Raw genomic sequence first — 24,559 nt, 5'->3', positions numbered from 1 at the left:
ATGCTGATTTCAGAATCCCTTAGGGTCCAGAGCTACTGAGAACTCCCTGTCCCTCACCTGGTGGCCTTACAGCTGTTCCTGTGGGACTTCTCATCTGTCAAGTCAGTGGCCTCGGATCCAAGCTCTCTCTCCACCCAGAAGAACATGTTTTTTGTTTGTTTGTTTGTTTGTTTTTACCACCAGGGATTCTGTGCTCAGGGTAAACATGAACCTGGCTTGCCCTTCGTTGAAAATGTCACAAGCGACTCAGGGACTCACGTGGCCATCTCATCCACAGGGGACGGAGTTCCAATGGGACAGTTAAATATTCCCAATCTATGAAGCCCACCTGTCGAGTCGATTGAGCTTGGAATCAGGCAGCTGGACCCAACGAGATCCCCATCTGTCCCCAGCAGCCCAAGGAGGGTGGATGGAGAAGATGACACTCTGCCTCTTTCCCTCCCAGACCCACGCCACCCCGGGGTCCCGGCTCCCCCCAGCTCTGAAGATTGAAATTCCTTTGCAGCAAATGACCACTTGAAATTCATGGGTTCACAGTCCCATGTCTCTCTCTTGGAAACAGTAGGACCGAGACTAATTACCTTCCATATTTAAAAAAAATCACTTATTATGTATCATCATTATTATTATTTTTTTTGATGAACACAGACTCCTTCTTCCACCTCCCTATCTCACCGCACAGTGCTACGTTTTCAACAGAGGAGACGTAATTAAATTAGAATTCACGGTGGCAAAGCAGAAGGAGGTTGATAATAATTGCTTTTCAGACACCGCTGTAATTGGTGCTCCAAGGATTTTATTTCAAAGCATCAACGTCAATTTGGGAGGCCCCTGGTATCTGGAGCCGAGGTCCTTTGATGAAGATGCTCTGTCTTCATGTGTCTAGGTTTTCTTAAATTTTAACTAAACTGTTTTTTTTTTAATGATTATGTTAATCATTCCAGGACCACGATGCTACTTTATGGTCACTGGAAGATAAAATTCAAATTCCCCTTCTGCCTGTTAGTTAAAGTGCATACAATCCTTGCTCATTCACTGTGGGATGAGCCTTTGAAATTTCACGACCATCATTGGGTACCTGCTATGCTGGGTTCAGTGCATCAAATCGAGGGATCTGGTTGAATAAATGACCCAACCCACCTCTTGTCTGTGCTCATGCTGTGGCTGTGACCTGGAAGGTCTAAACTTTTGGTGCTGGTCCAATGGGTACAATTCTCCTGACTCTTCAAAGATCTCTTCTTCTGCAGGACCATGTGACCCTAGCAAAGTCACCTCCCTTTTCCGAGTTGGATTGTCTTGTGGGCAATGCAAGTTTATCCAGTTGCATTACCATGAAGGTACCCATTTGTCCCCAGTTATCCACCTACGAGGACAAACACAGGGGGGTGCACACCTCACAATCGGGCCCGATGTATCTACAGCGTTAAAAGTAAATTAATAACCCGCCTAATCATTGCAGCAGAGATGGAATTTCTCCTACACAATTGCTATTCCTGGCTTCGGGCAGAAGAAGCCGAGCAGAATTTCATCGTCTTATCCCTCCACCCAAAGTTGATTAGTTGTGTGAAACAGGCCGGTTAATTCGTCACCAGGAGAGGGACTTTCCATCTCACTGGGGTGTCAAGATTTTGATGAAAGGCCAGAGTCCGTCCCCTCTTTCAAGGGGGTACATGGAACTCTCTAGATGTACGTACGCTGGTTCTGTGAAGGGCATAATGGTCGTGAATTGGCAAAAAAGAAAGGCATTACTTTCTGGATTACAGGACTGTGCGTCCATTATGTTGTTGGTGTTTGGGGCTGAGGGTCTGGGTCTTTAGTCGACAGGTTTACAGGGGCTGGGAGCCATCCTGAAAGCACAGACTTGGCGGGGACAGTGAACGGGTGACATCAGTGTCCTTGCAAAGGGTGATCCCCAGCAAAAGCGACGAAGGGCATTTTGGAAATTTGATTCCAGGCAGGGAAAAGACAGGATGGGTCTGGGGGCATTGTGGAGTGCCCAGGAGGAGGGACGAATTCAAGACCTGGAACACAACGCAAGCAAAGGGGGGTGTGTGGGGGGGGCGGAAAGGTCACAAGAGGCCACCGCCGGAAGGCTACAGGGAGACCCTCTCCAGGAATTCATAGGTCACCAGAGTGGATCGTAGGTCCTACCGGATTGTAACCCAAAGAACAAAAAAAGCACCCCTCAGCCCACACTGGCATAAATAAAGAGCTTCTCTGAGAAAAGAAATGGAGAAAGTGTGGACGCTCTTGTTGTGAAAGAATTCCAACTAAGGAACGCAAAAGGGACGAGAGAAACAAAATTGTCATTAGAACACACACAGCACAGATGGCCCCGGCCAGGACCTCAGAGGGACAGAGGAAGAGGTGGAGTCTAAGCACAGACGGGATTTGGGTTGTTTCAAAGGGTCTCCTGCAAATACCTGGCAATGCCCAAGGGAAAATGTGACTCATGATGGAGAATCCTGATAAGAGACCAAACCGCTTCAGATAAGAGATCAAGGGTGACGTCCTTGGGACACCCTCCACTAGACACAGGGACATGTCCTCCATCAATTCCTTACCGATAACGCATCTCTCTGCAAGTTAGGAATCAGAACTAACACCAGACCACACAAATTGAGGGACTTTCTCTATAGCCACCGATCACCCCTGAGGTCACCCCTTATCTGAGGTCTCAGTGATCTATGCTTCACGGGGCTCTGGATTAAATGAAAAATTAATCAAGCATTCCATGGAAAATTCTAGAAATAAACAACCCATAGGTTGTGAGTAACTTGCATTTTGTTGTAGTATTTGATTATTGTGGCTGTTAATCTCTTACTACGTTTCATGTGTCCATGAGATTTGAGCATATTTATGTATATAGGGAAAAAAAATAGTTCCTATGGGTTTTGGTACCACCCCCAATTTCAGGTATCCGTGGAACATCTTTGAACTTATTCCACCCTCAGATGGGGCGGCGGGAGGAATACCATACTCTTCCAGTGTCTCATGATCATGAAGAGAAGGGAAGAAGATATTGCCACAGATTGGAGGAGACTCCGGTTATGGGGCGATGGAACACAAGTTGGGAATCCTATATTACATCCTGGGACAGAAAAGAAACGTAACCGGAAAGCTATAGTAAAATAGGAATAAATTCTTCTGGTCACAGTAGAGTCGAAGGTGGATTTCTCATTTTTTGAGCATTGTTCTCAGGTAATGCAAGGTGTTACAAGCTGAGTTAAGGACCCATGGGAACCCTCTGGACGGTTTTGTTTTCTTATTTTTGCAAGTTTTCTCTATGTCTAAAATGGTCTCATAATAAATTAAAAAAAAAGACTTTGCGTTGGTCGCTTCTTGTGAAGTGTTAGGGATGGAATGAAGGACCTCATGTTTACTTGGCAAGTGCTCTACCACGGACACCCGCAGCCCCTCAAAATAAAAGGTCTTTCAAAGTGAATTTAAGAATAAAAAGAAAAAAAAACCCAGGCCAGGCACGGTCGGTCGCACACACACACGTGTAATCCCAACAACTTGGGAGGTTGAGGCTGGAGGATCTCAAGTTCAAGGCCGGCCTCAGCAACGGAGTGAGGCCCTAAGCAACTTAGCAAGATCCTGTCCCAAAATAAAAATAAAATAAAAAAGGACTTGGATGTGGCTTAGTGGCTACGTGCCCCTGGGTTTGATCCCCAGTCCCTCTACTCAAAAAAGAAAAGAAGAAGAATCAAAATCCAGGAGTGTGCTACCTTGTGACCTCTAAAGAAAGCGTTTTCCTCATCTCATGAAACGTGTGGAATTATATAGTTTCTATAACACAAAGTTAAGAGGAAAAAACCTCAGCCTTTGGCCACGCAGGGGGATATTTGCAGTCTCCAAATATATTCATCCCACCCATCTTTACAGATCTCCTCCTGGGGGCTCGGGACAGAGCTCTCATGAATCTCTTTTCTTCATTTCAGAATCTTGCTTTCTGTCCTAGGAGGCAAAAATGAATTTTCCAGACATCAATCTATCTATTTTCTCTCCTGAAATTGCTTCCTGTCCGGTGAGGCAGCTCACAATGCCCTGGTAGGCCATCAGCAGTTTTATTGGTTTCTTTGTTGTTATCCTGGGTATCGCTGGTGATGGGAGGTCTGGGGAAGTTTTGGCTACGTCTCATGGTGGAAAAAAAAAATACCCCATAAATCACAGCGCATGTGTTTCCTCCGTGAATAGATGAGACCAGGCAATCGCACTAGTCTGCTTGAGGGGCTCGGCAGATCTCTGGGTCTCACAGGAACCAGCAACCCAAGGGTGACAAGGTGGTACCTAAATGTTGTCCCCACACCCCACCCGGGAAATCTATTGACCCTGAACGTGATGACAATTCATGTCTGCTGGGATAATAGCTCCAATGAGGCCTATAACACAAAAATGAGAAAATGAGCCTATCCGGGGAATTCTGTGTCTGTGGATCCTATTTCCAATGCACAGAGAGTCACATGCCACCTTGCAGGGGGTCATGGGAACACAATCGCGGGACATTACGATTGTAATGCGACACCCGGGCTCGCTGCACAAGGGTGCACCCGAAGAAGCCCAGTGGTGAGGTTGTTTAAAAGAAATCCCCATCCTGAGCCTCTTCAACACCGAAGGACCCCTGTCCAACTCTCCTCTGAGGGTCCTTCCTACATTTCTCAGCCACTTCCTGTATCAAACCATCAGACTCTGAAATCTGGCCTTCAGGATTTTGCTCCCACTATCCCTTTTCCTTTCCCCCTGAATTCTTTAATTGATGTATTTTGTTACCAGGGATGGCACCCAGGGGTGCTTTACCACCGAACCACGTCCCCAGCCCTTTTTTATTTTTATTTTTTTAATTTTGAGACAGGGGGTCTTGCTCAGCTGCTTAGGGCCTTGACCGTGCGATCCTCCTGCCTCAGACTCCAAAGCCCCTGGCAGTACAGGCATGCACCTCTATGGCTACCCAGTCTTGATTCTGTGAGTCTCTTCTACAAATCTTCCTCCTCTGATCTACTTCTGGCTTGTGATTTTCTTCCACGAAAGATCAGAAAAAACAGGAGTCCCTGAGACTCTCTTTGGGTGGGTGGATAAGAATGGGGGGAGGCCATAGGGTGGGTTCTGAATCTAATTTCCCAGCCATCAAGCCCCATGTAGGAGGTTTCAGCTGCCTCTAGTCCTCATTCAGGAGGGGAGCAGAATCCCTTTGGTCTACAAGGAGGGTCTTCCTGTTCCTTCAACGCTCAGAACCTCTGTGGCCATGTCTTTGGTTACAGAAAAGAGCTTTTTTTTTTTTTTTGAGACTTAAAAATTGAGAGACTCTAGCCCAGAGCCAAGATATAATGATACCCCGTGGCAATCCAAAGGCAGTGGGCCCCGAAGGCAGCACCTCTCCTGTTCTTACCAGAGCTTCCATCTCCTCAGACAGCTCTCTTTCCTACAGAAAAATTCATAAAAGCTTTTTTATTACATAATTATACTTCTGTGCTGGGTAGTTATGTGAGGCAACTACTTGCAATTAGCATGTTTAATTAGGAAATTAGGTGTTATAATCACAATGTACAGCAAAAAAATGTGTCATGAGGTTTTAGCTCGTAAACAAATGGCTTTCTAAATTTTCTTTTAAGGAGTTGGGGGGGGAGGAAACCCACAAAATTAATGTCGACTTCCTGTTTGGGTGAGGAGTGAGATTTAATTTGCTTATTGGTAACAGGTAGGCTCCATCTGTCCGATGGAGCGTGTCTTCCACCTTGACTGGAATTAGTCACTGTGGTAGGTAGCTGTCCCCGTGGTCACTCCTGGACTATGTGGGGCTACCTGGACACAGGTGTCTAGAGTACGGATGCTCAAAAGGTCCAGTTCTTTCCATTCAGCCTACGTTTACTGCATTCTATGGAGACAGGGGCAAAGGACAGGTAGCTGCTTATTAAAGAAAAGGAAATGGGTAGATAGCCCTCCCCATCAACTGACTGCTAGGACCTCTAGGGAGAACCCATCCTGACCTGTATCACTACTGTGTGGCAGGCACTTCAAGGTGCTAGAGATGAGCTAATCAGCAAAGACAGAAAAGCAACTTCTAGAAACACTGGCGGCTGGCAGATGGATACGCTGCAGAAGAGGACCCCATAACCCCTCTCACAGGGTAGCCCAGCAACCAGAAGGGGGCAAGGCTCATCAGTGGGCACTGACAGGGATTAGGAACTGCGTATTTCAAAAACCTCAACCAATTCTGAGGGTTTTTCACACAAAGAAATGGCAAGTGTTGGAAGCAACAGAGATGCTTCACCTAACTTCAACATCAGACGGTGTACACGGGACTGAACATCCCAGGGTACTCCGGGAAGACATGTGATTTTCATGTTTTATGTATCGGTTACAAATAAGTTCAAGGGCTGGGGTTGTGGCTCAAGCGGTAATGCGCTCTCCTGGCATGCACGGGGCGCTGGGTTCGATCCTCAGCACCACATAAAAATAAAAATAAAGATGTTGTGTCCATTGAAAACTAAAAAATAAATATTAAAAAATTCTCTCTCTCTTTAAAAAATGAATTCGAAATTTCTTCATTTTTTATTATATATAATAACCTATCAACCAACCAAGACAACTGAGGTGCAGAATTTGCTCAGACACACATAATTCTCAACAGAGTTTAAAAATACCCCCAGAGACTCTAATTGGTTGACTTATGGGTCTTGCTTCATTCTCTCTGAGGACAAGTGATGGGTTTGCCTATCTTGTGACACATGAGATATGAAATTATCAGTAAAATTCCATATATTCATTTACCACAAAACACAGTTAATAAGGGAGATGAGGACCCAACTCCTACCTTCAAGGTAACAGGGAAGACAAGGAACACAGGAATGCCAGAGGTGGCCAGTCAATCAAAGATATTTGCTCCCTTTCCACAGAGCAGCACTGATGCTTAGAAGCTGGTTGAACACTCCCCAAACCTCCTTAGGGGTAAGCAGAGGTACAGGATCCATCTTGGCCAAGGAAAAGTGAAGGCTACGCAGCGTGTTTCTTGCAAGCTGACCCAGGTGAGAAATAGGTCTTGTCTCCCTCAATGGCCTCGGAAGCACGTTTTGAAAATGCAGACCCACAAGATGGAAGGATCTTGCTCATCAGATGCTTGATATGTTGCAGAAGCTAAGGTTGACACAGAAGGCAAGTTCAAAAGCAAATGCTAAGCGTTGGGATGGCGTTAACGCAATGGGAGAACGGAAGAGGAGGGTGGAGGAAGCTTCAGGAATCAGCTCGAGTGGGATAAGGAGTGAGCGATATCTCAGTGATGAGTGGATACCAAAGACAAGGGGTCACAGGAGTGTCAGAAGACGAGTGGCAGAAGCTGAGAGAGGGTGGGGATGGGACGACAGAGGTCCCACTTGGCTGGAGTCAAGAAGGCAGTAGGGTTGGATGCCAGAGAAATACACAAGGGCTAGATCTTGCAGGAGTTTGGACTTGACCTTGCTGGCAAGAGTAATGGATTGTAAGAAGGCAATGACGTGGCAGGATGTGAGTTTCTGATAGACAACTCCGGTTGCTCTGCAGAGGATGAAGAGGACGAGGTTGGAGAAAGGGTGACCGATGCCAAGGCCATACTTTAAGAAAGGGGTGATAAGAATAGGGACAGCCTGCAGGATTCGGTGATGACAAGGGAGGAGAGGGATATATGGAGCTAGAATCAGAGATGAATGCTGGTACGAGACCAGAGAGGACAGAGAACTTGGGGTCCATGACAGCTGCACCAATCTTGGCTTATCTCTTGGTTTGGCTCATGGATTTCATCTCTGCAAGATTTAGTTTGACCCATAAAATGGGGAGACCAACCCAGTTTGCAGGATTTGTGTGTGTGTGTGTGTGTGTGTGTGTGTGTGAGGATTAAGTGAAACTCTGATGTGAAAAGATCCTATAATTCTGCAGCACTTTGCAAATGGGACGTTCTCCACTGGAGATGGAGTCCACACAGCTATTGTCCAAGTTCTTCACCCTCCAAAATTTGTGCATCAGACTGTCCCTAGGACTCCGTGGAGTGGAGTTTTAGAGGGTCCACCAGGAAGGAACCTGTCCATTCTGGCAGACGAACTTCACAAGTTATTGTCTCCCCCGCCCATGAACCTACCATTTCCTTCCAAATGAATTGTAGGGGCTTCAGGGATCTTGTTTGGATGTGAAGTGTCCCCCACCCACCAAATATCCTGTTAATTAATACAAGAAAGGCAGAGGTAAAATGATTGGACTATGAAAGGTGTCACCTGAACCGTCCATCCTAATGGGAAGGGACTCACGGGGTGGTGACTGTAGACAGGTAGAGCATGGTTGGAAGAGGTGGGTCACTGGGGGTGTTCCCTGGAAGGGTGCATCTGTACTGCAGGTCTGACTGTCTGTCTTTCTCTCTCTTTCCTTGCTGCCCTGAGAGGAGCAACTTTTCTCTTCTGAACACTTCCACCATGATATTCCACCATGATATTCCGCCTCACCTTGGACCCAGAGTAATGGAGTTGGCCACCTATTAATTAACTGAGACCTCTGAAACTATGAACCTCGAATAAACTTTACCTCCTTTATGTTGTTCCTGTCAGGCATTTTGATCACAGTTACTCAGAAGCTCACTAAAACACTCAAGTTCCCTTGCTAGACTGCATCTGGGGACATCAGGTACCTGGATAGGTTGGAGGTCACCCTTCCCTCTAGAACAGCCCCTGAAACCCTGTATTTGTGGTTTTCACCACTATTTAAGTTGTATCTGCTTTTTTGGTGAGAAGTTCTCTACACAGAAATAAGGGTTCTTGTCTCCTTGTCTCTCCCCTAAGCACTAAGGTCCGTGGGTAGGTGCACAATCCACAATGCCCTTTCATTTGACCAATGAATTTGGAGAAGGTCTCTCTGTGAGCAGAGTAAGACACTCTTCTCTCAAAACCCACTTACCACTCGGCTGTATCACACCATCCATCTCAGTGTGGTTGTTTTCCTTGATTCTCGATACCAGCTGGGCTCAGGACTCTATTTTATGGTTTGCCATCAAGACACTGAGTTCATTGAAACAAATAAATAAATAAATAAAAACAGAACCACCTCTGCATTTCACAATTAAGATTCATCGACACTTACCATTTTGTGGCAAGTGGATCTTGGAGATAATTCAAAGAGCTTCTCTCTTCAATCAGATTGACAGCATCTTGGGGGGTCGACAGAAACCGTGATTCGAGCAATTTTTCTTTTACATGCTTTCTGAGGCTTGGCTAGCCAACTAGGCAGGTGGCATGCAGGTGGCATATTGTAGGAGTTTACAGTCGAATGAATCTTTGATTGAAGTACGTGGGTCAAAAATTAAGAGAGAAGGAGGGGGGAGAGAGAGAGAGAGAGAGAGGGAGAGAGAGGGAGATGTTCATACAACACAACAGCTGGTATTACCAACTGCATAAAACAACAATTTGAAATAAGTAAAGACGTATCATTAGTGCTTTTGGAACAATAAACCCCTCATTTGATTGCACCGTTTTAAATATTTGATGGAGTCTATTGTGATACCTAATTTAGTTGTTTCTCCACAGCAGCCTGGATGATGTTTCCCACTTGCGTTTGCGGTTCATCAAATTTCTGCCATTCTTTGTGATGAAAAATGACTGCAGAAGGGAAAGAGAGGAGGGAGGGGGAAGCCCGGTGGAACCCTCAAAGAGCAAGGCAGACTCATTCAAGATGGCGGCTCCAGGCAGACATATTGGAATCCAGGCTCCTCAGCCTTCTCCAAGGGAGGTCTGAGAACAGAGTTTTAAAGCATCTACATAGAACCATTGTGCAATGGCCTACGGTTTTGTTTTCTTGGTATGTATTCCCATTTTCTTTTTGGTAATAGCACTTCCCAAACAATCAGATTCTGCCCGTAGACTTCACCGAACTTGTTTGCAGAGACATCTTGCCCTTGGTTTTGGCTCACAGGATAGGCACACATGGACTCTATCCGTGCCCATCTTTCTCCTGATGGGGAATGAACCTCCCTGGGTGAGAAGAAAAGAAAAGCAGGGCCCAGACTTGGAGAGAGTGTCACAGGGCATTAATATTCAGAGTCTCCGGAGCCAGAAACAAAATCCACCCTGGGACTCTGGGTATTTATACAAATACATCCCCTTCTTCCATTTTTTTCCATGCAGTGGCTTTGACATGGGTTTATGTCACCTGACATAAAGAGTTCTGATGACCACACTGACTTTAAAAATGTGACTTTCCATGAAGGAATCAACTAAAAAATGTTTACAGCTCATTCTATCTTGACCCACGTCTAGGCACTCCCGATGCTAGATTTCTGCAGCTAATATCTATAAAATGATTACTTGTAGGACTTTTATAAAATGATAGAAAAACATCATATTCGGATAAAATCAGCCAAGGGACCGTGTGTGTGTGTGTGTGTGTGTGTAAGGAAATTATATTTAAATGTTAAAGCAAGGATGTCACCATCCATCGCTGCCATTACAGATCCCCTTGGATATAGTAATATCCTCTTGGACCAAGGAAGAGTCGTCTTGAAAAGTGAAAGGTTGTCACAGAGAAAAATCATCCCTTCAAAACTCATCTTTTGTCCTCCATTTCAAGTCTCCATTTCCTATCGCTCTTGTCTTTCAAAACACAGCAGTGCCTTGCAATACTCTTCAGGTGCTTTATAATAATTCAAATACAATTACAATTCACGGGTGTCTAGATATTTCCAGAGTTGGGCCACCATCATTTCAGCTTTAGAGAATTTTCCTCACTCAGAAAAAGAAACTACAACCCTGTGTTGTCATTTTCTGATACCGTCTGCCCTCGGCCCCCGGTAATAGCTAATCCACTCTCTGTCTCTGTGGACCTCCCTATTCTGAAATTTCATATCAGTGGAATCATATAGTACAGGATCTCTCCCTCAGCACCATCTGTTCAAGCTTCATCCTCTTAGGTATGAGGATCTCAGTTGTTTTCATGGCAGAATAATATTGTATCAGATGAACCCACCCCATTGTCCATGGGTCACCCATTCATTAGCTGATGGACATCTGGATTGTGTCCATTTTTTTTCATGAACACCTCTGCGATGAATGTCCATGTATAATGTAGGTATGGACTTATATTTTCAAAACTCATGGGTGTACACCTAGGAATGCAAAGGCTGGGCCATACGTTGTTATGGTTTGGAGGTGAGGTGACCCCCAGAAGCTCACGTGTAAGACAATGCAAGAAGGTTCAGAGGAGAAATGACTGGGTTATAAGAATCTTAACCCAATCAGTGAATTAATCCCCTGATAGGGATTAACTGAGTGGTCACTGAAGTATTAGGGTTTGGCTGGAGAAGGTGGTCTGGGGGTATATATATTTGTTATCTGGACAGTGGAGTCTCTCTCTGCTCCCTGATCCCCACGTGAGCTGCTTCCCTCTGCCACACTCTTCCGCCATGATGTCCTGCCTCACCTCGAGCCCTGAGGAATGGAGCCTGCTGCTGTCCATGGATGGAGACCTCTGAAACCATGTTCCCCCAAATAAACCGTTCCTCCTAAAACTGTTCTGGTCAGTTCCTTTAGACACAGTGGGGAAAAAAAAAGCTGATTAAAATATATGCTAATGCCATTTTATCTTTTCTAGGGGTCGCCATATTGTTTTCCAAGGTGGTTGCACCTGTTTGCTCTTCCACGTGAGGTTTATGAGTCTTCCAATCTTCCCCTGTTCTCCTCAGTATTTGTCATGTGCCACATTGATTATTGCTGTCCCAGTGGGTCTGAAGGGGTAGGTCACTGTGGTTTTGATCTGCATGGAAGGATGGCTAATGAGGTGGTGCATCTTCACGGGCCCTTGGTGGCCATTTGTACCATTTCTTTGGCGAAATGTCCACCCAGACCACTTGCCTATTTTTTTAAATTAGAATTTGTCACTTTAGTAGCAGTAGGCAGGCTCCATTGGTGAATAAACGTGGCCTCGGGTTTTGGAATGATTTCCTCGGCAAAAGCGAGGCCCTAAGCAACTCAGGGAGACCCTGTCTCTAAATAAAATACAAAATAGGGCTGGGGAGGTGGCTCAGCAGTAGAGTGCCCCTGAGTTCAATCCCCAGTACCTCTACCCCCCGCCCCATGCCCACTGCAAAATAAAAGACTAAATGATCTAGAAAGTTCAGAAAACACAGGAGTCTAGCAAACCAGCTGAAGTGATTAGTTAGCAGGTCACTGGAAGCAGTCACAAGCATATTCTTAGAAGAGGCGGCCTCCCTCATGTGGCCAGTAGCTAAACTGATTTGGAGGCCGTGACTTGGGTCATAATTACATGATTTTTCTCTGGTAAGGAAGAAGGTGGTAAATGGCTAGTGTTAAGAATCCATGGAGCTGGGTCCAGCCTGGGTCCTGCTATCCCTCTAGGCTGCCAGACAAGGAGTTTATGCTCAGGAAGATTAATTCTCAGAATGAGAAATGTGGGAAGCGCTTGGTAGTCCGTGGGCCAACACTCAATTCCACTGGGGGATTTAAAAATAAAACCAAATCGGGGCCTGCATCGAAACACCTGGCCCAGCCTTTGACTTGCACCTTCTTGTCTTTATCATAAGTTAGGTCCTGGGTAAAAACCGGGGTGCAGCGTGCAATCGTAGAAAGCAAGTGCGTAATCGTAGAAACGTGGAGGTGATTCTAGCCTTGGTAGAACATCATGAAATCTCAGTGCATTTGATCCTAGGAATGTTTTAGACAGAAAAATGTGGCTCTATTCTGTGTCACCATATAAGACCATAACCACAAACACACACATCCATAAGAAAAAAAAAAAAAAACCCACGTGCTGTTGAATTAAGGACAGACTGTGTGCATTGACTTCTGCTGGCTGTCTGTTCATTTAGTTTGTTTATCTGCACTGCTCTTACCAGCAGACAAGCAGTAGCAGGTGCAGGAAAAAAAAAAACTCAAAAAATTTTGGCAAAGAAAACCTTGATATTCTGAAAATTTTACCCATTAAGTTCTATTTTCCGGAAATCGCAAAACCCCAGCAATTATTCCAATTTGGTGATGGAACATTTGTTTTGCAGAGGTTGAAGAATCCGTAAACTGTGTTCTAAAATTTCATAATACGAGTTGTCCTGTACCCACCGAGGCCGTGGCTCGTCTATTAATAAACACCATATTAAGGAAAAAAACTATCATCTCCTCGGCACTGGACTGACTGACGGAGGACAGGTACCCAGAGGCTAGAGCTTAGCTGTTTGCATTTTCTATTTCCTGTTACCCGATGGAAATGGATTTTTCAACTCTTTTGCCCTTTCTCATATTAACTTTGCAAAATTTTTTTTTGTGCCACATACAAAATAGCATCCGTCCAGAGAAGAGATGAGAACCAAGAAACGTGAGCAGAATCTCTCTTCCTCCACCTGGGTCTGAGAGCTTCTCTTCCTCAACACGGGTTTTCTTGGGGTTTACTGACCAAGGGGTTTACTGACCACAGGGTCAGTACCTACTGTACCTCTAGCATCTACACTGGGGCCTAACCCATAATAGATTTGGAAAAAAAACATCCGTTCATCAAGCCTGAAGTTATATTTGGGACCATGTCTTTTGGACTAAGACATACCGGGATTGGATCTCTGTTTATTACCTTTGTCAAGGAATGCAATGCCTCAGATTTTTTTTATACATCTGCTAAACGATACAACAATATTTACCTTTATAGCATTACCTGGAGAATTAAGTTACTCTAAGGAAAGAATTAACACAGTGCCTTGTGCATAGGACTTAATAAATGCCAATGACTCTTGCTACAGACTGCAAATGAGATTCTTGTAATTATCTATGCTTACTAAATGGCATAATAATAAGGCAGTGTGAATTTATTTTACACTCAAATAACTGTGACAATACCGGGTTTCATGTTTTTTTGGGGGAAAAAGAAAAACCATGCACATTTGCTTATTAACACATTTTAGCAATTAGCAGTCCACACAGGGGGAAACAATTTCTTATATCTAATTTAATTCTATACACTTAACAGTTAACCACAAAGAACTTTGCCAGAGAAGCTCTCAACTTATTGGTTTACAGAGGGAGGCTAAAGCTCAGGAAATGCACTATTTTAATGGAAATCATTTTTGGCCCTCCGCGATTGAGTCTGGCTTTGCTAATTAACACCACTAGATTCTCGATGATTACCATTTAAGCAAAACAGATGGGCCCTGAGTTTGATAGCCAATTTTCTAAGTTGATTTGCCTATAAGAAGAGCTACTGTGAACTATTTCTACATGGGAACCGTTATTTACCATTTGCATAGCAAAGTAAATAATCAACAAAAAAAGCGTATGAAACCTATAATAAATAAGGTCATATCACTGGGCAGAATAAGGGAATGTCGGCCTCTAGGGAATTCTGGGCTAAATTCAAGAATTTGAATGGACCTTATAATCAAAATGGTAGCATTCTTCTTGGCCATGTTTTTTTTATACCATTTGTTACTTGTGTGATGGTCTAGGTGGGTCAAGGCCAACCATGCCTCTCTTGTTCTCATACTTACAACCCTGGACATGAATAGATTTCATTGGAAAGTATATTGCCATTTTCTCACTGTAGATATTACAAGTCATCTCCAGCCTGGAATTGGGGAGAAACACTAAATATTAAACATGAAGGTAGGCTTGGGAAATCAGATTTTGGAGGACGGCTTATTGATGCCTTAGTATGAACCCAATTTTTTTGGAAGGGGGTACCAGAGATTGAACTCAGGGACACTCGACCACTGAGCCACATCCCCAGCCCTATTTTGTATTCTATTTAGAGACAGGGTCTCACTGAGTTGCTTAGCACCTCACCGTTGGTGAGGCTGGCGTTGAGAGATCCTCCTATCTCAGCCTCCTGAGCTGCTGGGATTACAGGCGTGTGCCGCTGCACCCAACTCCTATGTACCCATTTATGAGAGAAATTTCCTCTACCAAGGACAGGAAGAAGCAGCTGACAAAGAGAAAATCAGGAAGCTGGTTTTGAAGGATGAATAAATTAATCAGAGTTTATGATTGTAAGTAACCATGCACTCTGAACATCTCGAGAAGTTATCTTTACAAAGAATCTGTGCTGTTCTTTTAAATTTTTTTTCTCTGCTTAAAATTTCAACTTTATTGGTTTCTCTTCTAGTTTTTATTATTTCTTACTTTTTCTTGTTTCAGGTATAAATTACCCTCATTTCTCCAGTTCCCTAAGATGGAAGCTTAGGTTCATGACCATAGATCTTTCTTTTTTTCTCCCCCACAATCTATACACTTTTGACTCTGCAAACTTCCCTTTAAGAATTGCGATGCTGCATTCCATAAATTTTGGGAGTTGTATTCTCATTTTCATTTAGTTTGAGATATTTTAAAATTTCTCCCAAGACTTCTTTGATCCATGTTCTTTAAAAAGCTTGCTTCACTTTTACGATATTTGGGGGTTTTCCAGTGTTATTGATCTCTGCTAATGATTTCCCATTTAATTCCACTGTGGTCGGAGAACATCCTGTGGATAATCTGTACAAATGTGCTGAGGTGCATCGCATGGTCGGTAATGTGGTCTGCCCTGGTTAAATTTCCGTAGGAGCTTCGGAAGAACGTGGTGCGTGCTCTGTGGCTGGTGAATAGAGTATTCTATAGATTTCAGTTAGATCAAGTTGATTGATAGAGCTACTCCGGTCGTATATATATTCTTACTGATTTTCTGCTTGCTTGATCTATGAATTATTGACATGGGGCTGTTTAAGTTTTCAACGACAAAATGGATTTGTCTATTTCTGATTTCTATTATTCTTCCCTTGGGTCTCTTGACAGATTGTTGTTAGATACCTAACCAATAAGGATCGTGATGGCTTCTTGGATAAATAATCCCTTCATGTGATGCCATTCTTTGTCCCTGATAATCCCCTTTGTTTTGAGGTCTGCTTTGCTCGAAATTCATACAGCTATTCAACTTTTGGGTAATCAGTATTAACGTGGTATGTCTTTCTCCATTTCTTCTTTATAAAGTGGATTTCTTGTAGAACACAGAGGTGGGTCTTGTTTGGTTTCTTTTTTTTAATCCTCTCTGATAATCTCTGTCTTTTATTTGGTTCTATTTAGGCCATTTATACTTAAAGTAATTATTGACATAATTTCCACCATGTTTTCACTGTTATCTATACATTGTATTTGTTCTCTGCTACATTTTCTCCTTCTTGGTTCTTCTCTGGATCTGAGCGTTTTATGATTTCCTTTAGCACACAAATGCAACTTCTTTTTAAGCACTTCTTAGTTGTTGCCCTAGAGTTTTCTGGGTAAATAGACATAACATAGTAAATCAATAAGAATCAATAACAAAATAGCAAAATCTTTCATCGCGTAGCTCAGAATGCAATGGCATTGAGGTTCAGCCGCCTAGAACATTATCATCTTCTCAAACATGAAGCTCCCTATCCATAGAAGTTTTAAATCTGAGTTCCCCAGGTTTTTGTCTGCCCTCTGGATCTCGGGCTTCCCCAGGTCCTCTTCCTCAGATGGAGTATGCACTTTGAACCTCTTTTGAGCTGTAATCCACTTTTTTTTTCCTATTATAAGACGAGAATGCCGTACCCCAGAGTACCTTGTACTTAATTATTGTTTTATTAACTTATCTGTAGCTATCTTTAACTCATGGGCTTACGCTTATCACCTTACATTGTTCTCCATCTTTAACAACTTAAATCTTATGTCCTGTTGTTATGTGCTTGACTGTTACTTCTAACTTATAACTGGGGCAGACTAGACTAACTTCACATCACTGATTCTGTGACCCTTACCATATAATTCTCTTATCCTTACTAATTAATATTTCATTAACCTATAATCTCTAGTCTCAAAGTCTGTAATCTGTAATTTGTGTTGACTAAACTCAGACCATAACAAGTCTTTGGATCAAGAAATGAAGGCAGACGTATTTACCTGTATAAGAAATCCCAGGAAGAGGAGGCAGAGCTGGCTGTGGGGACCACGTGAGCTAAGGGAGGTTGCCAAGGCTGCTGGTGTATACATTGTGACTTCTCCCAGTGACCATGCAATGGTCTCCTATTGTCGATTGTCCACCTGTTTATCTTTGTCCTGTGGCTGCAGGCAGCTATGAACCTAACGGGTCTGCGATCCGAGAAGCAAAGAATCTTCCCCTTCACCTTAAAAAAAATATTAAAAATAGAAGATCCTTGCTAGTCAAGAGGAGGGGATGTGGGAGGGAGATAGAAGCCATTTCAGAAAGGGCAGTGAAGGAAGGAGAATAAACACCGATATTCCATGCACAGGAAGGGAAAGTTGGGGGGCCCTGAGGCCAAATTTGACTACTTCCCAATTTCCTGTGCTTTAGAAACCCCTTGTAATTCTTTCGGATGTTTATGAGAAGGGACGATTTCCAAAGTCATCTCCTCCAGTCCTTCGTGAAGTGGATAACTGAGTCTATTAATCTGACAGTGCGTTTAAACTGAGTTACTGTGACAAGGGACTTGCATTATCTATTTCATCCAGTTGCCGACTGTCAGAATAAATCTCATGGGGGAGAAATCAAAGCTGCTTTCTGTTATTGGCTGTATTTATATTCCACAAATACTCATCTTCGCCTTGGTGTAACGCGTAGCTCAGGACGGAACGGCGAGGTGGTGGTTTCCCAGTGTAAGCTCCCGTGGTCCCCAGATCCCACCAAGGAAAAGTAAAAACCTGTCATGAGGACAGCTTCTGGCTGTTCAAACTCAATGACAATGGCATTTTTTGGATCAATGAATGGTTGCTCATGCACACTTGACCTCCAACAGCCTGACTCTCCATGAAAATTTTCAAAAAGGGAATAAAATTTCCTGTAAAGCCAACTAGAAGGTGTGCAAGTTCTCTTCCTGCTCAATCCAGTTTTAACTAGCATAAGCTGAAGAGAAAATTTAACGTCACACACACAAATCTGTGTGTATCAAGAAGGATTTAATATATGCTTTTAAGTCCTGTCATGATTAGGACCCATTATTTCATCTCTTGAGTTTGCATTTGGGAAGGGTTGGTGTTCACTCTTAGCCTGAGAGGCAAGTTTTCCTTGGAAGTACAGGTGTGTGTTTCTCACACAACCAAGTTTAAAGGTTGTACCTCATTGGTTAGACTGTGTCCCATGTTCAAACCCCAGCCTGCCACTATAGCCAGATCATGGTGGCTCTCCTTGGCCAGAATGGGAAGGAAGAATTGGTATTTTTAGCCTAAGAGCTACACTAAAGGTACAAACAAACAAAATGGTGGTTCCCCAGAAGAAAAACTCAGGGTTTAATGAACAAAATAGTAGTAACACCTGTTACAACAGGGATAATAGATGTTTATGGAGTGATTAGTAGGTTCCAGAACTCCTTGGACTATTTGATATGATTTAACTAAATCACTCTTCATCTCAACTTCATGAGAAGACAGAGGTTGTGTAACTCGCCAAAAGTTTCCCAGTGCCTTAGTCCCCTTGGTGTTGCTATGACAAAATACCTGAGGCTGGGTACTTGATAAAAAGGTTTATCTGGATCATGATTCTAGTGATTGGACGAACCAAAGAACATGATCTACCATGGTGAGGGGCCTGTAGGGTGCATCACAACATGGCAGAGAAGGGGAAGAGGAAATGGCTGTATACATAAAGGGCCCATGCACATGGCATGGCTTATGAAGACCCAGTCTTGCAAGAGCTAGTTCACTCCTGAGAGACTCCGCCCATCGTGAGAGGCCAATAGTAATCCTTGTGACCTAAACACCTTCCATTAGGCCCCACCTCTTAAAGGTTCCACTGCCTCAATAATGCCATATTGGGGAAGACACTTCTAGCACACAAACATCTGGGGGAGAAACCAAGCACCCAGATAATACGCAGGGAAACCCATCGAGCTCTAGAATTAGGGCAGTTGACCACTGCCTAGCACAGACTCTTCAGTGACTCAGGCAATAAAACCCAGAGGCCACCCCAGAATGCAGGGCACAAGGACACAGGATGACCAGGACCTCATCTTGAGAGACATCTCCTGATGCTCTTCAGTTAACTCTTAATTGTATCCCCAACTCAAACTGCGTGACCACCCTGGAGAATGAACACATCTGTTTTGAAAACTAAAAAAAAATCTTGATTTTCCATTTATGGACACTGACCTGCCCCTATTTTGCTCATCCTAGCATCAACAGACAGATTTCTACAAAGGATTAAGTTGAACAGTGAACCCATGTTCCTGTTTTTCTCTCTTGCTCTGTTTCTGTTGAAGGAAAACATCTCTCCACCAGCTTGTAGACATGGGCCTGATATTCCCTCCCCTTAAACTCCTGAAGCCCCGTGAGAATATCACCGAGGTGGACGTCTGGAGATGGATTTCACCCTTCCCATCTATGCAAACAACCTGCAGGGCCCTTTGACAACCGATGAGTTTCAAGGGAATCCCAAAGAGAATGTGGACAGGTGAGGCAAAATGTCTTGTTTCAGCCTTTTAGAGAGATGTATAGAGTTTGCAGAAAAAATGCATTTAAAAACTTTACAATCAGGAGAGCCAATAGGAGGAGGGGAAAAACATTGGAATTATGCAATTAGGAACTCCGTTTGAAAAATAGATATAAATCGATGAATTCAGTGAAAATTGTTTTATATAAGTGCTTGACTAAGATGATTTTTTTTTATTATTCAATAAGTTGCTAGGTGACTGGGTTCAACCACAGGTATTTCTTCCTAAAATGATTTATGCTGTGTAACAAATTACTCCCAAATCAAGGCATAAAAACAGCAATCGTGTTATTGTTCGGTGGCCTGTGGGTTGGCTGGGATGTGGCTCGTCTAGGGTGGCCGGGCCAAGGGCAGCTCCTCTCCACGTATTTTTCATCCTCCTCGGGAAATCAGTAGGTCACTTTGGTGTGACCTTCTCAGGAGGATGGCAGATGATAAAAAGTGTGAGCCCAACGGTGTCAGGACTTCGTAAGCCTCTGTTTGCACTGTGTCAATGTGTCCACGGGCCAGAGCGCGGACACACCACCCAACACCAAGGCTCCCACCATGTGTCCTACCCACATCAGAAGGTACCGCAAAATGACACTGAAAAGTGAGCAGGTACAAGGAGGGGCAGAGAAGTGGGGCCTGTAATGCCATCCACCACACCCTGTCACTCACCCTCTGCTGGACGACTGACCAACGACCATAGCCAACAAGAGATAAGTCCAAGGTTGACCAGAAGGCCTCCATGACTTGAATGAACCAATAAGGTTTTAAAAAGAACATGCACCGGGCTGGGGGGTGGCTCAGCCATAGGGCGCTCGCCTAGCACGTGGGAGGTCCTGGGTTTGATCCTCAGCACCACATAAACATAGATAAATAAAATAAAGGTATTGTGTCCAGTTACAACTAAAAAAAAAAGAAAAAAGAACAAATACCTATATCATGTCTACCATCTGCCCAGGCATTGTTCTAAAATATATATGTTTAGACATATGTACATAGATATATATTATAAATACGTAATGATGATGATCATTTTATAATTATGCAATTATAATTATAATAATTACATATTATAATACTTATACATAATGATTATATTTTTATAATTATAAATAATGATACATAGTATAATATATTATCCAGTGGTATATATTATGTTCTATCTCTATAATTTATATATATATATATATATAAATTATAATGATATATTATATAATATATAAAAATATAATATATATAAATTATATATATATATATACACACACACACACACACACATGCAGATACGTATCATCATCACAACCTCATGAAACGGGTACAGTTATGATGGCCCCATCATTCAAGAGGAAACCAAAGCCTAGAGCCAGTTCAAGAGCCAGGCTGCACACCTGCAGGGTCTGACACCTTGCCCCGTAGGTTCCTCTCTTGGAAAGAGAGGCGGCAGGTTCTTGTTTCTTGGGAGGCCCACGGCCTGCTCATAAGCATTTTAATTTGGAAAAATAAAAAGATTTCAAATACAGTGATTTAAACCTTTTACGGATTCCATCTCAGATTTCCAAAGGACAGAACAGGTGACGACGGAACCGTTCTGGTGGAAGATGTCCCATCATTAAAGACAAAGACTGAGGTCACAACCAAATGCTTCTTAAAGGGCCAAATCGTAAATATTTTAGATATCTGAGGCTCCCAGGGGCTGTGGAACTGCTCGATTCTGCCACCTCAGTGCTAAAGCATCCGTGGATACTAGGTAAATGAGTGTGCAGAGCCATGTTCCAATCAAACTCCATTTATGGACCCTAAAATCTGGATTTCAGACCATTCGCACATAATGACACCAAATGTCATTCTTAATTGTTTTTTTTCTAGTCATTTTAAAACGTGAAAACATCCTTAGCTCCCAGGTCATATCAAAACAAGGACGTGACTGGATTTGGCCTATGGATCGTGGCTCGCTGAGTCCCAGATAGATCTGTCAAGGGATCTCAGTAAGGAGCTCTGCCCTTATTGATCTAAAAGGAGAAGGGACAATCTCAGATACAGGCTAGGCTGGTGTGTGATAAACAAAAGATAACTTCAGCCCTTGAGATGGTTTCAAGCTCTGAATGTCCCTAACATCTAAGACTTTTCTTTCCGTCCAACTGAGAGTTATTTGGTGACCTTTGTAATTCACATTATCTTTTTATTCTGTAATGACAGACAGATTTTTAGAAGCCCCTCTGAAATTCTATAGGTGTGAGATCCTTTTCTGAGACAGCAACTTTGACCTCAAAGGCTAGGGAAGGAAGGGCTAAGCTTTTTTTATTCTTGAGGTTTCATGACTGCATCCTAGAGACAGAAGAAGGTAGAGACCCTGAGAACTTCCTTGCCTTGTCTGGGGCCCATTTAGGATGCAAATCTACAGGAAATTCCTAACTTGGGGTTGTGGGACTGCATGAGAAATACAAAATCCTGTGATTTATTTTTGGAATACAGTATTAAATATAAAACTGGGATGTAAGAAAGGCAGCTGAGGTTGAGAGCAGAATGGAAAGTTACAATCAGTTAACACCGTGCTGCTAAAACTCACAGCCCCTTGTCAGTAGGAGGTGAGGGGGAAGGGCTGAAAGGCACTCAATACAAAAAGTCTTTACTGACCCAAGATAACAGAGGCAGGTGGGGACCACTAAAGGAATGCTTCTTTAAATACCCCAACAGGAGACAGCAAAACCTAGCAAGACTGTGCGCCCCATGGTACTCAGCCAATGAGGAACTAGAGGATAAAGGGCTGATTGTAACCATTCAGGGTGCATCTGCTCCCTGGGACCCCTGATCTTGGAAGACCATCATGAAAGTCCAGTCTTGCTTTCTGGATACCTTTGTGTCTCAGTCCAGTCTTTGGGTTTGGACAGGTGACTGTGTTTGTCACAATCGCCAATTTTATTCTGCAGTGATGGTGAGCCATTGGGCAAGCTTAGGTGATGGAGTCCAACAGCTGCCTGCAAATCCTCTACCTAAGTCTTTTTATAAGTTCTTCTAGGACGTCTCTGGTCTCTTCCTGTCCACAAGGAGACCCTAAACATAAACAGTTAAAATGGAAGAAGGGGCTGAGGTTGTAGCTCAGGGGTAGAGTGCTTGCCTTAGCATGCATGAGGTGCTGGGTTCGATCCCTGGGACCACATAAAAATAAACAAATAAAATAAAGGTATGGTGTCCATCTACAACTAAAAAAAGAAGAAAGTAGAAACTCAGATTTCAAGAAGGCCCCTCGTATAATAAGCTTTAAAGCAATTAAGAAATTACTATTCTTAAAAAAAAAATTATTATCATCTAAATCCCCTTTGTGGCCAGTGTTAAAAGCTAATTCACTTTGGCTGTATCTTTCATGAGTGGGGACTTTATTTTAAACCCTTTGAAAAAGAACCAATTAAAAATACAAAGCTTCTGGGCTGGGGTGGTGGCTCAGCGGTAGAGCGCTCACCTAGCATGTGTGAGGCCCTGGGTTCAATCCCCAGCACCACATAAAAATAAATTAATAAAAAATAGGTATTGTGCCCAATTACAACAAAAAAATACACAAAAAATACAAAGCTTCTTTTTTTTGGGGGGGAGGCTACTAAGGATTGAACTCAGGGGCACTCGACCACTGAGCCACATCCCCAGACCTAATTTTTGTATTTTATTTAGAGACAGGGTCTCACTGAGTTGCTTAGCGCCTCGCTTTTTGCTGAGGCTGGCTTTGAACTTGGGATCCTCCTGCCTCAGCCTCCTGAGCCGCTGGGATTACAGTGGGCACCATTGTGCCCCACAAAACTTCTATTTTATTCACTACAATTTGTGAATTGCGGGACTGATCAAGTTAGTGTCAAGTTGACAAGAAAACACAACACAAAAACAAACAACAACAACAACAATAACAAAACCCAAGCACTTCTCTGTGGGATAAACAATAGAAATTGGATGAAAAAAAAAAATCAATCCTCTCCCTAGTTCCTACTTCCCTTCCACCTTCCAACCATCTTTTCCAGAAAGACTTGGCAATTCAACCTTCCTATTCTGAAACAATGGACTTTACTAGAATTTTTTCTTCCCTTTTGCGGGGAGATGCCTGAAAATAACATATTCTGGCCGGGCGCGGGCGTGCACGCCCGTGATCCCAGTGGCTCAGGAGGCTGAGGCAGGAGGATGGAGAATTCAAAGGCAGCCTCCGCCAAAGTGGGAGGCTCTAAGCAACTCAGTGAGACCCTGTCTCTAAATAAAGTACAAAACAGGGCTGGGGAGGTGGCTCCGTGGTCAAGCACCCCTGAGTTCAAACCCCGATACAAAAAAAATTATATATATATATATTTTTCCTCTATTTGATTTGTTGAAAACATATCATTAAACTTGGGAAAATATGCTAAAATGGTAATTTCCGAATGCTTTTTACTTTTTTTTCTTTTCCTGCCTACAGAAGTCCCGCTGCCTTCTGTGATCTGTGTGAGGAGGAGAAAACCGATTCAATGAAAATATTTTTCCATGGATGATACCGGAAAGCAGTAAGAGGAATATAAAAAGTACACATCTTAGGTTCCATCTCTGTTGGGGAATCAGCAGTTACACTGACTAATTGTATGTTTTGCAGACTCTCACTGTTTTAGAGACTGTTAAAAAATAAAAGAAAAAAAAATCTTAATTCATGATTTTCCCCGAAGCTGTCATTTGGTCTCGGTGGGTGGTCAGGAAGCGAAGTACAAAACATCAGTGTCATGGCCCTCTCAGTGAGTTCTCCCTTTGATCCAGCTCGGAGCCCAGACAGGAGACAATATGTTCCTTGCTTTACTGCCATTGCGGATTGTTCATTAGTTTTAATTATTTTCCAAGATCTAGAGGGAGCCATCACAAAAAATTAATCATGAATGGAAGGCAAGGCGGCCTCCTGTGATCGTGAAAACACATAGAGCATTTTGGATTATGGATATATTTCTTTTAATGATTTATACTCACACTAGAACTGAAGGGGCATATGGAATATCGGCATTTATTAAAGAGGCTTGGGGAGGTCTGATGAATCCTACGTTTTATTGTAAAGTTAAGTTGCCTTTCTATTGTTTTTTTTTTTAAAAGTGAGTCTGCATGGGGGAGTCATTTCCTAATTTTTTTTTTTTTAGCTTGCTGG

General features: G+C 43.2%; 1 long non-coding RNA gene across 1 annotated transcript in view; it reads right to left on the bottom strand.

The window, feature by feature from the left end:
* LOC131423448 (uncharacterized) overlaps positions 1 to 24,559 on the bottom strand; it is a 91,515-nt gene that overhangs the window by 24,440 nt on the left and 42,516 nt on the right. The window contains exon 2 of the long non-coding RNA XR_009225049.1: positions 9,097 to 9,288. This is a non-coding gene — a long non-coding RNA (uncharacterized LOC131423448). The remainder of the gene's footprint in view (positions 1 to 9,096; positions 9,289 to 24,559) is intronic.

Source organism: Marmota monax, unplaced genomic scaffold, assembly GCF_021218885.2.
Source record: "Marmota monax isolate L192 unplaced genomic scaffold, Marmota_monax_Labrador192_F-V1.1 WCK01_AAM20220418_F8-fsc00028, whole genome shotgun sequence".
NCBI classification, from domain to species: Eukaryota; Metazoa; Chordata; class Mammalia; order Rodentia; family Sciuridae; genus Marmota; species Marmota monax.
The sequence above is the reverse complement of the archived record's forward strand: the minus strand, read 5'-3'. Positions and strand labels throughout refer to the sequence as shown.